We start from the raw sequence: 16,571 nt of genomic DNA, 5'->3' as shown, positions 1-16,571 counted from the left end.
GACACGTTAAGGCGATTTGTGCACCCTGGTCCTTGTCTACAAGGGTATTATTACTCGGTTGGGTACAGAGCCCTCTTCAGAACCGCGCCAATCCCCCGCCTGTGTCCCTATCCTCCAACAACCCTGCCCCCCCCCCCCCCCCCCCAGCCCTGGCGAGGTTTGTAGAGATGCAGTCAGTTATCCATAAGCTACCAATGCAGCGAAAGGGGCGCATTGAGGCAGCCTGGGTTTCGGAGGATCCTGCGTGCACCCTTAGTGTCTGACGAGTCCACGAGATGCCTCGCTGCTTTGTGGAAGGCGGCGGCGGGGCACGCTCGGGATTCGAGCGCGGGGGCGAGAGGGTGCCCATGTGCTGAGCTCTGCGGCCGCGCACGCAAGATCTGCCGAACGGCATCGCGGGCAATTATATAAACTGGCTCAGTGATTACCCAGAACCGTGATGCGAGCACCTCGTTTGCGAAAGACAAGCCCAAAAGTTTGCCTGCTTGGGCAATGTAAGTACCGGGGCGCACCCATCCCGGGACCGGAGAGCAGGGAGACACCACGGCTCCCACTGATATGATGGACGTTGGGCGCTGATGCTACTGTCCCCAGAGAACCTGTTATCGAGGTTCGGATTGGGTAGAGACTCGGGGGTTGATCGGAGAGAAAAAGCCGGTCAGAACTCAGGGTCCAAGGAGTCCTCAGAGCCCAAGCCTGTCTCGGGGGGTGGGGGCGGTGTGTGTGTTGGGAGGCCTTGCAGGGGATGATGTTCTTTTAGAAAACTAAAACTAACTTTGCATCCTGGGAAACCCCTAAGCCTCGCTTCTGTGTCTCTCAGATCTCCCCCATCTTTCACATCCAGTGCCCTTCACGTGTTTAGGAACCTGCCTGCGCTCTCATCCACCTTGGAGGTGCCCAGCGTGCCAGCCATCCAGGCCAGGCCCACTGTGGCGGGGGAGCTAGGGAGGGTGCCGGTCTCTGCCAGGGTTGGCCACCATTAGGTACCTATTCTTGGTTTCTTGGGCTAGCCCGGCGCTAATGGGGTAAGATGGGGATGAGCGCAGGGATGGCTTCCGCCCCCTCTCTTCCCTCCTACGCGGACCGCAGTTTGCTTCTGCTGCGTTTATTTCCCTCTCCCCGTCTCCCTTAGCTGCCGCAGCCTGTAGCATGTTAGTCTTTGATAGAGAAACCACAGTAGTGGAGTGCTTTTAAATCTTCTTTTCGCCTGTAGAGGGATAAACCAGCCTAGACCTGACAGAGGCGTGCGGAACGCTGAAGTCTGGGGCACAGTGGCCCTGAACTCCCTCCCCACCGCAGGCAGGAGGTGGTGGTGTGCCTGGGTAGGGAGGGTTTGTTTTTTTCCCTCTCTCTCTCTCTCTCTTTTTTTTTTTTTTTTTTGCCACATTCCAGCGTCCTGAAATCCCGCATCCCCTCCCCCTGAAATCCTGGGTCTATCTGAGTGTGTTCCGCGCTGTAAAATAAATCCTCCCTTCGCAGACCTGTGGGGCCTTTCGGATTTCCTGCCGCTGCCATGATCCTTAACAATGCGATTACAAAGCTCGTGCTCCGCTGGGGAAAATCCCCAGGTGCCGACCGGCCGCGCCTTGACCTTGCTGAAGGCGCCTTTAACCCTGCTGCCTGAGAGGCTCCCGGCCGGCCACGAGGGTCTGGAAGGGAGGAGGGCGCCCCGGGAGGGGCTGTGCTCGCGCCGGACGGGGAGGGAATAGGGTCGCGGCGCGGCGGCCGCGGGGAGGGGATGGGGCTCGGCGGCAACCTGTTTCCCGGTGCACGCCAGCTCCACGTCCTCCGCGCGGGCCGGGCGCCGCCGCGCTCTCCGCGGGCCCCCTCGCCTTCTGCGTTGTGGTCTTCCCGGGCTCCAGGCTCCCAGGCTGGAGGAGCAGCGCCGCAGTCCGCGGGAGCCGGGCCGCCGGGTGGGCGGGGCCTGCGCGGGAAACCCGAGTCCCGACCGCGGTGTTCCGGGCCGGGTTCTAGCCTAGGCGCCGTGCCGCGCGGGGTCCTAGCTGTGCCGCGCTCCATTCCCCCCGCCTGGCCCCATCCTCCGCCCCCCGGCGCGCTCCAGGCGCTCCGCCGCTCAGCTCTGCCCCGGAGCTCTTCTCGCCAAAGTTCGGAGGGATGTTTTCACAGGTGGTGGTGGAAGCAAGTGCGTGCGTGTGTGTGTGTGTGTGTGTGTGTGTGTGAGAGAGAGAGAGAGAGAGAGAGAGAGAGAGAGAGAGAGAGGCAGGCAGCGCGAGCGAGCCTGGAAGTGGTGGGGGGGGGGTGTGCGGCGAGGCCAGACATCGCGCTAAAACGGGATTCCCCCTTTGTAGGCGTTGTAAGAGAATGATGAGAAAGAATCCGTTTTCTCCCGCGAGGATGGTGACCGGAGTCCTTCCACCTGGTGGAATCGGACCAGTCTGAGCTGATTTTCTAGGCTGAAGGAGCGTCGCCTCTCAGCGGTGTCCTGCGTGCACTGGGTCCTTGTGAATGTCGCGGAAGTGAACGCCCCCAGGTTGTCTAGGCAAAACTTAGGACCTAGATGTTACCGTAGCTTTAGGCGGCTGATTCAGGGAAGGTTTTATTCCCAGCATGTGTCTTTAAGTGAGCGGAGACAGAGTTCAGGTTGGCGTGTGAGTTCACCATCTTCTGGGGGTGGGGAAGTTGTCAGGGATGGAGAGGTTACATTTTTGAGATTTCTTGGACTCATCTGCCAGCTTCTTAATATCATCAAGTTCTCTCTTTGGGGATGGGGGTAGGAAAGGGGCAGAAAGCCAATTAACCACCCTAATGGGCTGTGGTGGGAGAAGAATCAGCCTTGCTCACTGCGGGGCTGGGGCGGGGTAAGGGTCCTGGAAGTGTTCAGCCTAAAGTAGCATCATCAGAAAGCAGTTCTACAGCGAAGGGAATACTCTGTCTGGAATACGAAGTAGTGAGTCCCCATGGAACAGGTGTTGCAGTGAAACACTGGGTATTGTAGTAGTGGGCGTTTTGGATATCCAAGGGCTCTCCTCCCATAGATCTTACTCTGTGGCATAATCTCTTTAACCCTCTCTGGTTTATGGGAGTAAATTGATGGGATGTGACTTTAACTCCTTTATTTCCTGGGTGGGAATCATGGCAATGGGGCCTTAGGCAAGTTACCTTTGGAAGTTAAGTTCTCTCTCGTGTAAAATGGGGAGACATTCTTTAGTTTACAACTGAGTAAGGATTAATGTCTATAAAAACTCACAGATAATCATTCCCTTCCACTTCCTTCCTCCTTTTTCAACACTGTGCATTTGTTGGGTGGGGGCTGGGCCGGAAAATCAACAGCCCGAAAAGAACCAGCAACATTGCATCCACAATCTATTTAAAAACAGCTCAAGTGCTTGGAACAAAAATATCTTCTCTTTTCTTAGAAAAGTCATTTCCAGTTTTGTTAGAGTTTCTCCCTCATTGAGTCCTTTTTTATGACAGAATTACATTCTTGTGCAGATTGGCACGTTACATAACCTGATATTTCCAGATCAAGAGGTAAAAATATGGGCGAGAGAGTGATTAGGAGTTTAGGATAAAGACTGTTGGACAACACAAGCAAGGGACTCCGTGTGATGCCCACTCACGGTCTTTAACTCAGAAGGGTTAAAGAAAATGAGATTGAATACCACGTAGTGTAAATCCTCACCTGGGTGGGTACTCAGCCCCCTGTCCAGTTCCAATAAACAGCTACTCTGCCTGGCCCTCCAGCCTGCCACTGTTCTGTCCCAATACGTTGTCCCACATCCATAAATCCCAAAAAGGGAACAAAAGAACAATGGGATTTAAATCACCTCCTTGCAGATTTGATTCCAAGAGCCCAGCAGGGTAAATCAACGTCAACTCTAGATCTGAGAGACCGACTTTTACCTGCCTTCTTACATGGTTTATCAGCCTGGCTTATTGTAGCTGAAAGCTTTATCACTCCATCTTTGCACTGACAGACCGCTGCTCTGGGGGGCCACTTTGGAAGTAACACATGCCTCACTTCCCTGGGAGTCAAGAATCTATGCATCCCTGAACTTAGAGTTTTCCACAAGAGCAGCCTCTAACAACACAGTGAAAATGTAGATGGTTACTCTTCTGTGCCTTATCGATTCATTACTTTGTCACAGTTTAAAAAAAAAAAAAAAAACTTTTGTTGTCTGTATTATAATTAGCAAAGTAATACGTGTTTACTGGAGCAAGGTAAGACAATACAGAGAAAAGCAGAGAGAAGCTAAATTTGATCACGTTTTGAGTTGTGACTTGTGACTTTATATATGTAAGAAAATGAGGTCATGGTCATAACATAATGCACAGTTTCATTTAATGATAGATCTTTCCATGTTATATTTCTCCCTATGGCAGCATGTTTAATGGCTACATAGAACCTCGGTGTTTTAATAGGGCATACTTTATTTAAACGGTACTGAAATTTTGACTTTTTAGTTTTAGTTTTATTTTTTTTAATCAAAACAAAGCTGAAGGAACCACCCTCGTGCACACTGTCATTTCAGTATTCCCTTAAGATAAATTCCTAGAAAGTAGGATTGCAGGGTCACAGACATATGCCATGCTAAGACTTCTGTCACACATGAGAAGCAGTAGGCTACACTGTGATTTCTACTTCATCTTTTAAACCAGAATGTGGCTGTTTACTTTACAATCCCCTACAGGCTTGGGAGCCTGAGTAGTAGAGGGAGGTAGGGGTGACCATCAAACCTCAAGCAGGGGATTTGCATAACTTTGAGCTGTTCTGCTGAAGCGATAGGCAAATCCTTTCTCAAGAACATTTTTCTTGCCTGGCTGTTTACGAATCATCACTTTCTGTAGCGCTGCAGCCAGCAATGGAGTGGAAATATGTAAATATGTTCCTCTGTATTGTAGGTGGGGCTGGCTCCACAGTGAATGACAAACAGTTCCTCAGAAGAAGTGTGTGCGTCTAGCATTTGCTCAGGCAGTGGATTCCACCCCTCCCTGCCCTTCCCCCTTCCCTTTTCCTTTGGCTCAGAGGCCTTGGAATGGCCGCCTAGGAAATCTTAGAAAGGAAACCATTGGGACGACCCACAGCAAGCTTATCCCCACCTGCTGGTAACTGGCATTTTACTGGAAAATCGGCCCACCTGTCTCTCCTCAGGGTGCCTGGGCACAGTAAAAAAATTAAATTAACATGCCCACATGCTGTTTCCAGAGTGGAACAGTAGTTGGGCCTCTCTTCCCATCCTGGTATGGGCCAGTTCAATGAGAGGGGGGTATTTGTCAGTCTTCCTTTTACGTGTCAAATTTCTGTGACCCAGAAAAGATTTGTTCCCTGTGGTTAGATGACTGGTCATCTGACAAAGAATTCTGTGGAGCCACTGGGGGAAGTCCAGTCCTCCCATTTCTAAAGTGTCTCTGTGCTCAGCCAGAGACATCAGGAGTTCCTTTAGGTCAGATAGAGAGGTCACCTCAGCCTTGTTCCACAGTGTGGTCACCACAGAGGAAACCCACTCCCCTGGTCGCAGACTGAATTCTGACGAGTGTTCAGATGCTGCCTTTGATACTGACACCTCTCCAGTTTCAGTAGGGAGGGCAATGGAACGATTTTGCCCTTTGTCATGTTCTGAACATCAAATCAGGGCCTTTCTTTCATTTGGAAAACAAAAAGGAAACAGGACATAAACGTAGCAGGACCTCAAAAGCAATTGAGCAGGGCCCCCTAATCCCTGTCTCCTTGAGCCCTGCATTTGCTTTGTCGATGGTAGTAGCCTGGGCCCACAGCAGGAATGATTGTCAGGTACAATTGGTAAATCATTATAATCCTCAAGAACATTAGGTTTTAAGAATGTTTTCACTTAAAGAGCTGAATTTCTTGCTGTAGAATGTTGATTCTTAAAGTGTGGCCTTTGAACCCCTCGAAAGTCAACTAAAAGGGTTGCAGCTAATACGTTGTTCCAGGATGTGCCCATCCCTGGAATCAGTTTCCCTTTCTGTAGAATTAGGATGGGAGAGGAGTGTGGATTTGATGTATTGTAAGACCGTGCTTCTCAAACTTTTTATATGCACATGTATCACTCAAGAATCTTGTTATTAAAGCGCGGGTTCTGATTCAGTAGGTCTGAAGAGGGGCCCAAGAATCCGCATTTCTGACAGGCTCCAAGCATTTCTGATGCCATCCACGATGCTGGTCCCTGGTTCACACTTTTAGTTAGCCGGGTTACAAGCTACTTCCTACTCTGATGCTACTTCAGAAAGTAATAATGATGACCACCAGACTTCAAGAGGAGCTGTCTTCTATTTATAGACTGGCACTGTAGAGAGATGTGTCCATTCTTTACTTTGGGGTTTTGAGAATTGGTGTCTTCATTTTAGCAGGCAGAGTAGGGAGGGACATAGTTCTGTCCTGCAGTGGTTGTCAGGAAGGTGGCAGAATGGAGCAAGAGCCCAACAAACACGTATACAATGCCTCCTGTGCGTAGGGTAGCTGCTATCACCCCCAGGTTCTAGATAAGAAAACTGAGACTCCTTAAGGCAAGCCATTTGCCTACAGTCACAAACCTAGGACTAGCCTCTGATCATAGGCCTCTCTGGCTCTAAAACCCTTGTTTCTCCTAGAAGGGCAACTTTGTAACTTTTTGGAATGGCCTGCAATTAAAGCTGAGTGCTTAGCAAAGTGTTTCTCTTTAGAGGTCCTTTTACTGGGTCTACTTTGAGAGTGGATCAAGACATTTAAAAATTTGCTTTATTATCATGCAAGCAATGAAAATGCTTAAGAGCTTAAAAGCAATTTGTTCAACTTGGTTAAATATCCGCCCTCCCCAGTCTTGTTTGTATTATTATTAATTTACTCATCAAACTGTGACATCAAAACCATTGTGAAGGTACATTTCAGTATCTTCTGATTGGTGGAACCCTTCAAATGAAAGGAGTTTGTATTCATGAGGTCCACCGTGGAAGGATCTAGTTCAGAGTGAGTCAGAAAAACAGGCTCTTTACTGAATAAACTCAGCCCTCCTTTGGCCTCTGGATGAGAATCGGTCGTTTAAACGTTTTATTAACGTGCAATTATTCTGAGAACCAGTCAGCAATGCGGCTCTTTGCAAACATTAATTAGCTGATCTTCACATCACCCCCACGTGACAGATAAATAGCATTAAGCCTGCGTTTGAGAGAACAAATGGACACACGGAGATGAAGATGGGAGAGACAGACTTTCACCTTGCAGGAAGTACGGCAGAGGGAGGGTGGGACCGGGAGATTACAGGAGTTTGGCCCTTAATAAATATTTACGGGGTGATGCGCTAGATATTCTAGAGTTGCACTGTGCAGCACGGTGGTCACTAGTCACAATTTAAATTACATTTAATTAAGTAAAATTAATAATTCGTTTCCTCAGTCGCGCTAGCCAGACTCCCAATGCTCAGTAGAGGATAGTAGCTATCATATCAGGCAGTACAAATATAGAACATTTCTATCGTTGCAGAAAGTTCTGTGGGGCAGTGTTGGCTGGTAGCTCGGGATGATGAAAGACTAGTTAGTGTAAGATCTCTGCCAGTGTGGAACTCTCATATAAAAGTCCCTAAAACGGGGGCGCCTGGGTGGCGCAGTCGGTTAAGCGTCCGACTTCAGCCAGGTCACGATCTCGCGGTCCGTGAGTTCGAGCCCCGCGTCGGGCTCTGGGCTGATGGCTCAGAGCCTGGAGCCTGTTTCCGATTCTGTGTCTCCCTCTCTCTGCCCCTCCCCCGTTCATGCTCTGTCTCTTTCTGTCCCAAAAATAAATAAATGTTAAAAAAAAAAAAAAAAAAAAGTCCCTAAAACAACACCTGACATGCGATAGTCATTACATAGCCCAAGCTGTGGCTAAGTACTTTGCGGTGGTGGTTAAGGACCTGGCTCCTGGAGCTGAACGACTTAAGTTCAAATCCTGGTGTAGCCGCAAACTGGTTGTATGACTAGAGGTAGGCTATCAAATACTCTGTGTCTCTTCGCAGATTCATGCTACCGTTTTCCACTTTGCGTATTAGCCAAGATTATTTCCGAGACAATGCTGGATTCTGGAGAGGGTGCTGGGAGACAGGTACTCTCCTTTGCTGCTGGTGGAAATGCAAATTAATACACCCTTTTAGGAAAACAATTTGGCAGTAACTGTCAGTAGTCCTAGAAACACTTGTTCTCTTTAGTCCACTATTCCAATTCTAGGAATCTAGCCAAAGAAAATAATCAGAGATGGGGAGAAAAGATGTCAGAATAAAAATGTTCATTGCCGTGTTATTTATAATAGTGAAAAAAAAAAAAAGATGTAAGCAGTTGGATTGGACAAGTAAAGTATGGCAGCCAAACAGTGAGATATTAAATAAAGATTAAATGTCATTTTCCAACATGTGTTTTTGTGATGTAGGAAAATGCCACAATAAAATTATGTTTAAAAAAAATAATGCTATACTATTAAATCCCAAATAATGCTTTCCAAAGCAGACATTTGTTGCCGTGGAACTAAAAAGAAATAGACAAAGTACTGAAAATAGTAACCTGTGAATTAATAGAATTGATGGCTTTGAGAGAATTGTTTTAGCTTCTTCCTCTAAGTTTTATGTTTTTGTTTTTCTGTTTGTTTGTTTGTTTTTAACTGAACTGTGCACTCAGGCCATCTTCTCTCTGCTATGTTGTGTGGTCAGAGACTCCCAGCTGCTCTTAATCTGCCCTTGGTAGCAATTTTGGAATTTCGAGTTTATTCAGTTGTGTTTGTCTCCCTTCAAGCCAGGGAGTACTTCCTAATGTCCAATATTAATTCCTCTTTATGGCCGTTTAAGTCCGTTTGTACGTGAACTCTGAGGTGATCCAGACTGAGCAGCATAAAGCAGTGGGACGAACATGAGCTTTGGAGCCTGAAAGAACTAGGCTCAGACCCTGACCCTCACTTCCATGCCATATAACCTTGGGCAGCCCTTCTGTGCCTCAGTGTTCTACTCTATAAAATCAATAGAAAAAAAATAGAGAAAAGCAGTAGACCCCCTCTCATATCACATGGCTGTGAGGATTGAGTGTTCACTTCAATTGAACATCTGGCACATCCAGGTAAATAAAGACGCAAATGACTTCAGGGCCTGGTGCTCAGTGCTATCTAGATAGAACATAAGCTAATTTATTCTCCAGGGCACTCTTGAAATCGGCGGAGTCCCCACTTTCCGGATGAAGGAGTGGGACGTCTAGTGTGGCTGCATGCCACGACCTCTGTCATATGTGTGTGAATGGCAGAGCCGGGAGTGGACCAAGCCTGGCTGGCAATGAGTCTCGTGCCTTCTCTGGGGCAGGCTCCCAAGTTCCTGCGCCATCTTCCTTTCCTGGTTTCCCTGGATGTGCTTCTTCCTAACGCTCTGTAAACTCCTCAACGTTTCCCAGCCGTGTACTCATCCCTCTCAAGGAATAAATAAGGCAGACATTCCTTTTTTCGTAGGTTGAATGATTACAGCAACAGCTCACCCAACTAAAAAGTAACCCTGAGCTGCCAAGTCACAGAGGTAGGGATGCTCATCCTAGAACCAATTTCTGGGAAGTCTACAGGATCCTTGGCTCAGGTGGCTTTTTGCCACCTTGAAAGAGCTGCTGCGCTTCACTTCTTGGCAGCTTGAAGGAGGCACCGAATTTGTGGGCAGCTCCAACTCCTACTTTTAACACTTTGCGGGACCTTCGGCAAGTTTCTTCCTATCTCCGTGTGTTAGAGTCCGTGTCCATTAAATGGGGATAATATTGAGAGTGCGTTAGCATTGGTGGGAGGATTGTCACGAAAGAATGTTTGTGACTGTTTTGTGCAACCTTGTCACTGTTGAATCAGCACCCCTATTTTCAGAGTCTTAAAAGTAACTTGTGGGACAGCTAAGTCATGGGTTCCTTTTCCTCCACTAGGGATGGTTCTCCCGTATACTTGCATGAAGTGCTTTCTAAGGCCATGTAAGACAGAGGGAAATGCCAGCAGATTTTGGGATGAATTCTCTGCTTTGTCACCTGATAGCTGTATGGAGTCCAGCAAGTTCCTTAAATTCTCTGAGCCTCCATCATTTTTTTTTTTTCATTTATAAAATAGAAAACAGAAGTGTCTACCTCAAAGAGCTGGTGTGGGGTTCGTGAAGTGACTTGCACTGTGCCTGACAGACAGTGTCTCCTGTGTGAATGGTAGCTCTCGGCGTTGCTGTTTTTCCTGCTCTCTCCTCACCCACTCAGCTTCCGGTCCTCTTGATTGTTGCTTCCAGAGCCTTGCCTGCACTGTCAACACAGTTCAGCGGTGGACAGAGCTATGGAGAGACCGAGAGGGTCTAAGGGAGCCGATTTCCAGGTTTTGCAGGTCAGACTCTGAGAGCATCTCTGGCTGGCATCCCTGCCTTTTGAAAATGGAGGTGTCTGTAGAAGTGGAAACAACCAAAATACTCTCCATTTAGACCAGCAGATCCGGGTTCCGATTCCAGGTCTGTCCCTTTGCTGCTCTGCCCCAGCTTGGTCGTGGATGATTCTTTATCTGCTCCTCTGAGCTGCTGTCAGGTGCGAGATTTCGAGGTCCAGCGCAGTGCCCAACACAGTGGATCCCAATCCTGGCTGTGTATTAGGATCCCCCGGGAGCTCTTACCAAAGACCGGTGCCTGGCCCCACCCCTAGAGTGCTCTGGAACAGCTGTGGCTGGGACCCAGGTGATGCAAAGTTGCAACCAGGATTGAGAAATTGTGCATAAAGTAAAGCCTCGTTGAATGTTCCTTCCCTCCCTTCTTCAGAGAAGCATAAAGGGATCCCATACTGAGTAATTTCTGTATGAGGAGGGCGACCTAATTTATTGGAGCGGTGGGACTACAGACAGATATAGTAATCAAGGCTTCTTTCCCATTGCCTCCCTGCCTCCTGGCAAACTGGGGCACCTGGGTCAGAAAAGTGTGGCCTCGCTCAGCCTGTCTCTTCCTCATTTAGCCAGTTGCATTCTGCGTGCTGGAAAAGGCCTAGCCTTTGCCTGGAGATGATGTGATGTTCCTTTGACCTGATTTTGCTCCTTTTATGTTCACTTCTGGGCAGAGCCCTGTTAACCATTCATGCACAACCTCCACGCAGCCAGCAAGGCGTCGGGGTCCCCGGGGTAGAAGAGGCAGCGCCTGGTCTCTGCTCCCCAGAAAAGGCTCATCCTATGGTAGTAGCTCTCCATGATTGGTGCCAGAGCCTTGACATTACCCAAGGGCCTGGAAGCTCTGCACTTCTGGATGGTTTGGGTGTTTTGACATCTTTTCGATAATTAATATTTGCTTGAGAAATCCTACTCAGTTGGCTGCCTTTTTTTTTTTCTTTTTAAGATCACTTCAAGGCCACCTCAAAGTGGGAAAAAGTGTTGCGTTCAGGAGAGGGCTTGTAAATTTAGTGTGGATAGACACTGCCTGGCGACTTGTTAAAATGCAGGTTCCGATTCAGTGGGTGGGAGGGAGAGCCTGGGATTCTGCATTTCTGCTCCCAGGAGATGTAGATGCTATTGGTTCAAGGCCCACAGGTCCTAAGACCTTGGTCTTTCTTCCTGCTTCCACTTTCTCTTCCCTCTCCTCTCTCCAAGCTAGGAGTAAGAGATGTGAAGGGCCATAGAACAAATGGAGTTGGTCAGTTTGGGCATCTCTTTGTCAGAATTGTGGCAGCCGCACTGGTGGCAGCTGCAGTGTGACAGGAGACATACGAAACAGTGGCCATTCCCTTGGTGCCACCGAAAGATTCTAGTTCCAGGTATTGTGGTGTATCCTCCAGGCTTCTTTCCACATTCTTGCCAACACTTGTCGTTTCTTGTGTTTTTGGTCTTGACTCTTCTGACAGTTGTGAGGTGATGTCTCATTGTAGTTTGGATTTGCATTTCCCTGATGTTGAGTGATGTTGAGCATCTTTTCATGTGCCTGCTGGCCATCTGGATGTCTTCTTTGGAGAAGTGTCTGTTCATGCCCTCTGCCCATTATTTATTTTATTTTATTTTATTTTATTTTATTTTATTTTATTTTATTTTTTTGGTGTTAAGTTGTATAAGTTCTTTATATATTTTAGATACTAACCCTTTATCAGACATGTCATTTGTAAATGAGTTCTCCCATTCACTAAGCTGTCTTTTACTTTTGTTGATGGCTTTCTATGCTGTGCAAAGGTGTTTTTGTTTTTGTTTTTGTTTTTGATAGAGTCCCAATGGTTTATTTTTGCTTTTGTTTCCCTTGCCTCAGGGGACCTATCTAGAAAAAAGTTATTGTGGCCAATGTCAGAATACTGCTTATACTCTCTTCTAGGATTTTTGTGGTTTCGGGTCTCACATTTAGGTCCTTAATCCGTTTTGAGTTTATTTTTGTGTATGGTATAAGAAAGTGGTCCAATTTCACTCTTTTGCATGTTGCTGCCTAGTTTTCCCAACACTGTTTGTTGGAGAGACTGTCTTTTTCCCATTGCATTATTTTTGCCACCTCCAGGCTTCTTTCATAGCCTCAAACTCGTTAAGCCTTGTGGCACATTGTGGAATAGGTAGTGATTTTTACTACTAGGCTAACTATTACTTTGAAAATTTTATAACAGTTACCATGTTTTTTTTTTTTTTTTAATTTTTTTTTTTCAACGTTTATTTATTTTTGGGACAGAGAGAGACAGAGCATGAACGGGGGAGGGGCAGAGAGAGAGGGAGACACAGAATCGGAAACAGGCTCCAGGCTCTGAGCCATCAGCCCAGAGCCTGACGCGGGGCTCAAACTCACGGACCGCGAGATCGTGACCTGGCTGAAGTCGGACGCTTAACCGACTGCGCCACCCAGGCGCCCCTACCATGTTTGTATTTAATGTGTTTTTTTCTGATTCTACCAATAATACATGTAAACAATAGAAAATTTAGAAAACCTAAGATAACCCAGAGAACAAATGAAGACAACCCATAATCCTGCCGTGTAGAGGTAGTTCCTTGTTCCTTCTAACACTTTGGTTTTCTGTTCATTGTTATTTCTATGTACAGCCCTACGCTCCCCGCATTCCATGTCCCCTCCCCAATGCACCATTTGCAGGAGATCTGACACATGGTTTTGTAACCTTGATATGCTCTGCTCATCTCCCCATGGCACTGAATTTTCTCTTCAACGTGACTTTTAATAGCTATGTATGTATATCATGAGATATATCATTATTTGTTTAACCTGTTTCCTGTTGTTGTTTGCAGTTTTTCACCGCCGTAAATAGTGCCAAGATCACCACTTCCGTGCACCTGTTTATTTCCTTCAGCCCAATTTCTTTACTTGAAATTACTAGGTCAAAGATCATGCAGCTTCTTAGGGCTTTTGATATGTGTTGCTAAATGTACCAGAGGAAGGTCCGAGTCTAATTTAAGTTCCCTCCTATCTGGTAGGAATTAGGTCAAGGAAGTGATCATTACTTGCATTTTGCATTGGCACTTGTCCCTCATCAGGAATTGCAGGCCAGAGCAGACATCCCTGCCGGCACCCACCCCTGGCCGGTGCATGTAGAAGTGCACCACAATGGGGAGAAGGGCCCTGGGCTTGACTCAGACCACATGTTGCTTCCTGGATCTGTGATGGTATCTCCATTTTTTTTTTTTAAGTTTATTTATTTTGTGAGAGAGAGAACAAGGGAGGGGCAGAGAGAGAGGGAGATAGAGAATCCCAAGCAGGCTCCATACTGTCAGCACAGAGCCTGACGTGGGGCTTGATCCCATGAATAGTGACATTACGACCTGAGCTGAAATCAACAATCAGCCACTTAGCCAACCAACTGAGCCATCCAGGTGCCCCAATGGTAATAATGTTTTTAAGGAAAGAGGGAAAGAGAGAACAAGGGGTCTAAGTATCTCCCAAACTTGAGGCTCATGATCAGACTGTACCCAGAGCCAGACCACTTCTCGCTCTCTGCACTTGCACTGCCCTGGCCAGAGCCCCGTCTCTCACCTGGACAGGTGCAGTCATGGCCCTCACTGACCTCCCCGCTCCTGCCCTGGCTGCCTGCAGTTTATTCTTAACACAGGAGCTGGGGCAGTCCTGTTAAGACACACATGAACACGTCACTCCTCAGTTCAGAACTCTGTAATGGCTCCTCATTTGCCTCGAGTAAGGGTCATAGTCCTTACGTGACCTGGAAAGTCGTCCTCCAGTGCCAGGTGTCTCCTGCATCTCTGACCTCACCTCCCATGCTTTGTTGGAATGTGTCAGGCCCAGTCCTGCCTCGAGGCTGTTCTCTCTGCCTGGAACATTCTTCCCCTGGATATGTACATGGCTGGCTGCCCACCTCCAAGTCTTTGCTTTAATATCGTCTTCTTCACTAAGGCCCACCCTGACAATCCTGTTGCATTGGTAACACCACCCGCCCCGCCCGCAGCGTTCCAGAGCTCTCTTATCTTGGCGTACATTTTCTTATTTCTGTGGGGTTTAATATACTGTGTTTTGTGATCATAACAAGACGACACTGCCTGCTGTGTTAAGGATAATCTGAGTACGAAGGTGGGATGGGGAGGTGGGAGGGCAGGTCGGAAACAGACCACACTTTCTAATTTGCTTCTGTATTACACTTATTGACTGTGGAAATGAACGCTCAGATGAGAACAAGCAAGAGGCTACAAGGAAGTCAGCCACCATCACTTGCCTTTGGTGAGACTCAGGATCAGGCAGAGAGGTGGGAAAGCCTCTTAGTGAAGGGGGAAAAAAAAAAAAAAGAAAGGCTTTGGGCTGCTTGGACTGGAGGCTGTTGGCAGGAAGAAGCCGGAGGCGGGCTCCCTAGAAGCCGGGAGCTGCATGTGATTAGCTGCCAAAAGCGTATTTTGCTCGCTTGCAGTGGTCCTGAGGTGGAAGTTGGGGCAAAAATTTTACAAGCTGGCAGGTTGTTTATCAAGTCCTGACCTTTGGGGTTGGTTGCTGCAAAGGTTGGGGGTCAGCATTCTGTTTTCATATATGGTCTGGCTATTGGCTGTTTGTCTATTTTATCTCTCATGACCAGCGTGAATCTCCCCTAGGCAGAGATCTTTGCCTTTTGTTCACTGAGGTGACCCCAGGGCCTAGAACGGTATTTGCCAATAAGAGGCTCTCAGTCGTGGGGCACCTGGGTGGCTCAGTCAGTTGAGCGTCCAACTCTTGATCTCGGCTCAGGTCGTGATCTCAGGGTTTGTGAGTTTGAGCCCCACGTCAGGCTTTGTACTGGCTGCAGGGAGCCTACTTGGGATTCTGTTTCTTCCTTTCTCTGCCCCTCCCCTGCTTGTGTGTGCTTACTCTCTCTCTCTCTCTCTTTCAAAAAAAGAGGCTTTCAGTCTTTGTTGAATTGTGTGTGTTTGGCCTGCCTTACCTTCTTTAATCCTCCTAACCGGCTAGATCTTATTTTTCTCATTTTTCAGAGGAGGAGGAGAGGGGGCTTGGAGAGGGTAGATACCACCCACGGTCACCCCACCAAGAGTCAGGGAGCCAGGGTTCCTGCATGGATCCACCTGACCGTCTAAAGCAAGTGTCCCTCCCTGGGACCTTGTCTGTAGTCAGTTCGTGGGAAATAGAGGGGGCCAGAGCTCGCCCCGTCTACTCTGTGGCAGGAGCACAATGAATACCATCTTCAGATGTCTCTTTCAGCCAAAACTTTTAATAGAACGAAGTGGTTAGCCTCTCCTGACACCTGCCTGCACTGATGAATGATGCCTTGTAGCAGGAATTGATTTGGGTTCCTAGAAGGAGAATTTGCCTTCACAAGCCACCCGTGAGGGGGGGAAACAGGGTGGGAAATTCACTCTACACGGGAGTTTGGGTGATGGTCCCCAGCATCAGAGCAGGTGTCTGAGGCCCCCACGTTCAGGCGTGTGTGTATGCCTCTAGTTTACGGCACGTTCTTGGAACTTTTCAAGTTAAAGTGTTGCCATGGTAACTTAAGTGGTTGTCATTGCTTGATCTGTTGTCACCCATCTGAGTTTCTTGTCTCCTTAATAATCAGGGAATTAAATTCCCTTGTTCAAACGTGGACCCCAGAGATGGGCAGGCCGAGGCCAAAGAGAGGATGTGATGTGGGGAAGTCCAGCAGATGTCACAGACCTCACACAGAGGGGGAGCCCGGTCCCTGTGAACAGACCCTGCCACTAAGTGGGCCATCTGAGACCTACTATGTACTGAGTTCCCTACTTTGTGCTGGACATAGCCACTCTGCCAGGTTGACTTGTGATGCTTCATCACCAACTATGTGAGTGGTGGAGGCAGGGTTTGAATCGGGATCTTTCTGGCTCCAAGTCTGTGTTCTTCTATTTCACCATTCCAGGAGTTAGGAAGACATGACCAGGACTTGGGGTGTAGTCTCTTAGTTGCTAACCAGCAGTCTTCCCCCAGACGTCCAGAAGCTGCGGTAGGCCGGGGCTGGGTGGAGGGTTGGCTCCGGTTCAGCATCAGGAAGAACATTCTCCCAAGTACTGTACTGCCCGTGGAAGGAGCGAGCTCCTCATCGTGGGAGGTGTGCAACCAGGGGGCTGTCAGAGTATTGAGGAGAAGCTTCCTGCAGGAGGTGGGAAGTTGGACTCACTATCCTCTTGAGAGATTCAGTTGCAGAATGGCTGGCTACCTTGGGTGGGGCTGCCCATCTAGATCCTTCGCACCATTATTAACTACACTGACGAA

At 48.1% G+C, this 16,571-nt stretch overlaps 1 protein-coding gene across 15 annotated transcripts in view; it reads left to right on the top strand.

Moving 5' to 3' along the window:
* Positions 1 to 16,571, top strand: part of TENM4 (teneurin transmembrane protein 4) — a 2,941,751-nt gene that overhangs the window by 2,198,822 nt on the left and 726,358 nt on the right. Inside the window, exon 1 of one of the 15 annotated variants that reach the window (XM_086678429.1) lies at positions 198 to 610. The exons of the other annotated variants lie outside the window; for them this stretch is intronic. The gene's annotated coding sequence lies outside the window, so the exon portion shown is untranslated. Of the gene's footprint in view, positions 1 to 197; positions 611 to 16,571 lie in introns of those variants that run through there. 15 annotated transcript variants of the gene reach the window in all.

Source organism: Puma concolor, chromosome D1 (assembly GCF_028749965.1).
Source record: "Puma concolor isolate L17-30 chromosome D1, mPumCon1.1.hap2, whole genome shotgun sequence".
Lineage (NCBI taxonomy): Eukaryota > Metazoa > Chordata > Mammalia > Carnivora > Felidae > Puma > Puma concolor.
This window is presented reverse-complemented; position numbering and strand designations above follow the sequence as displayed.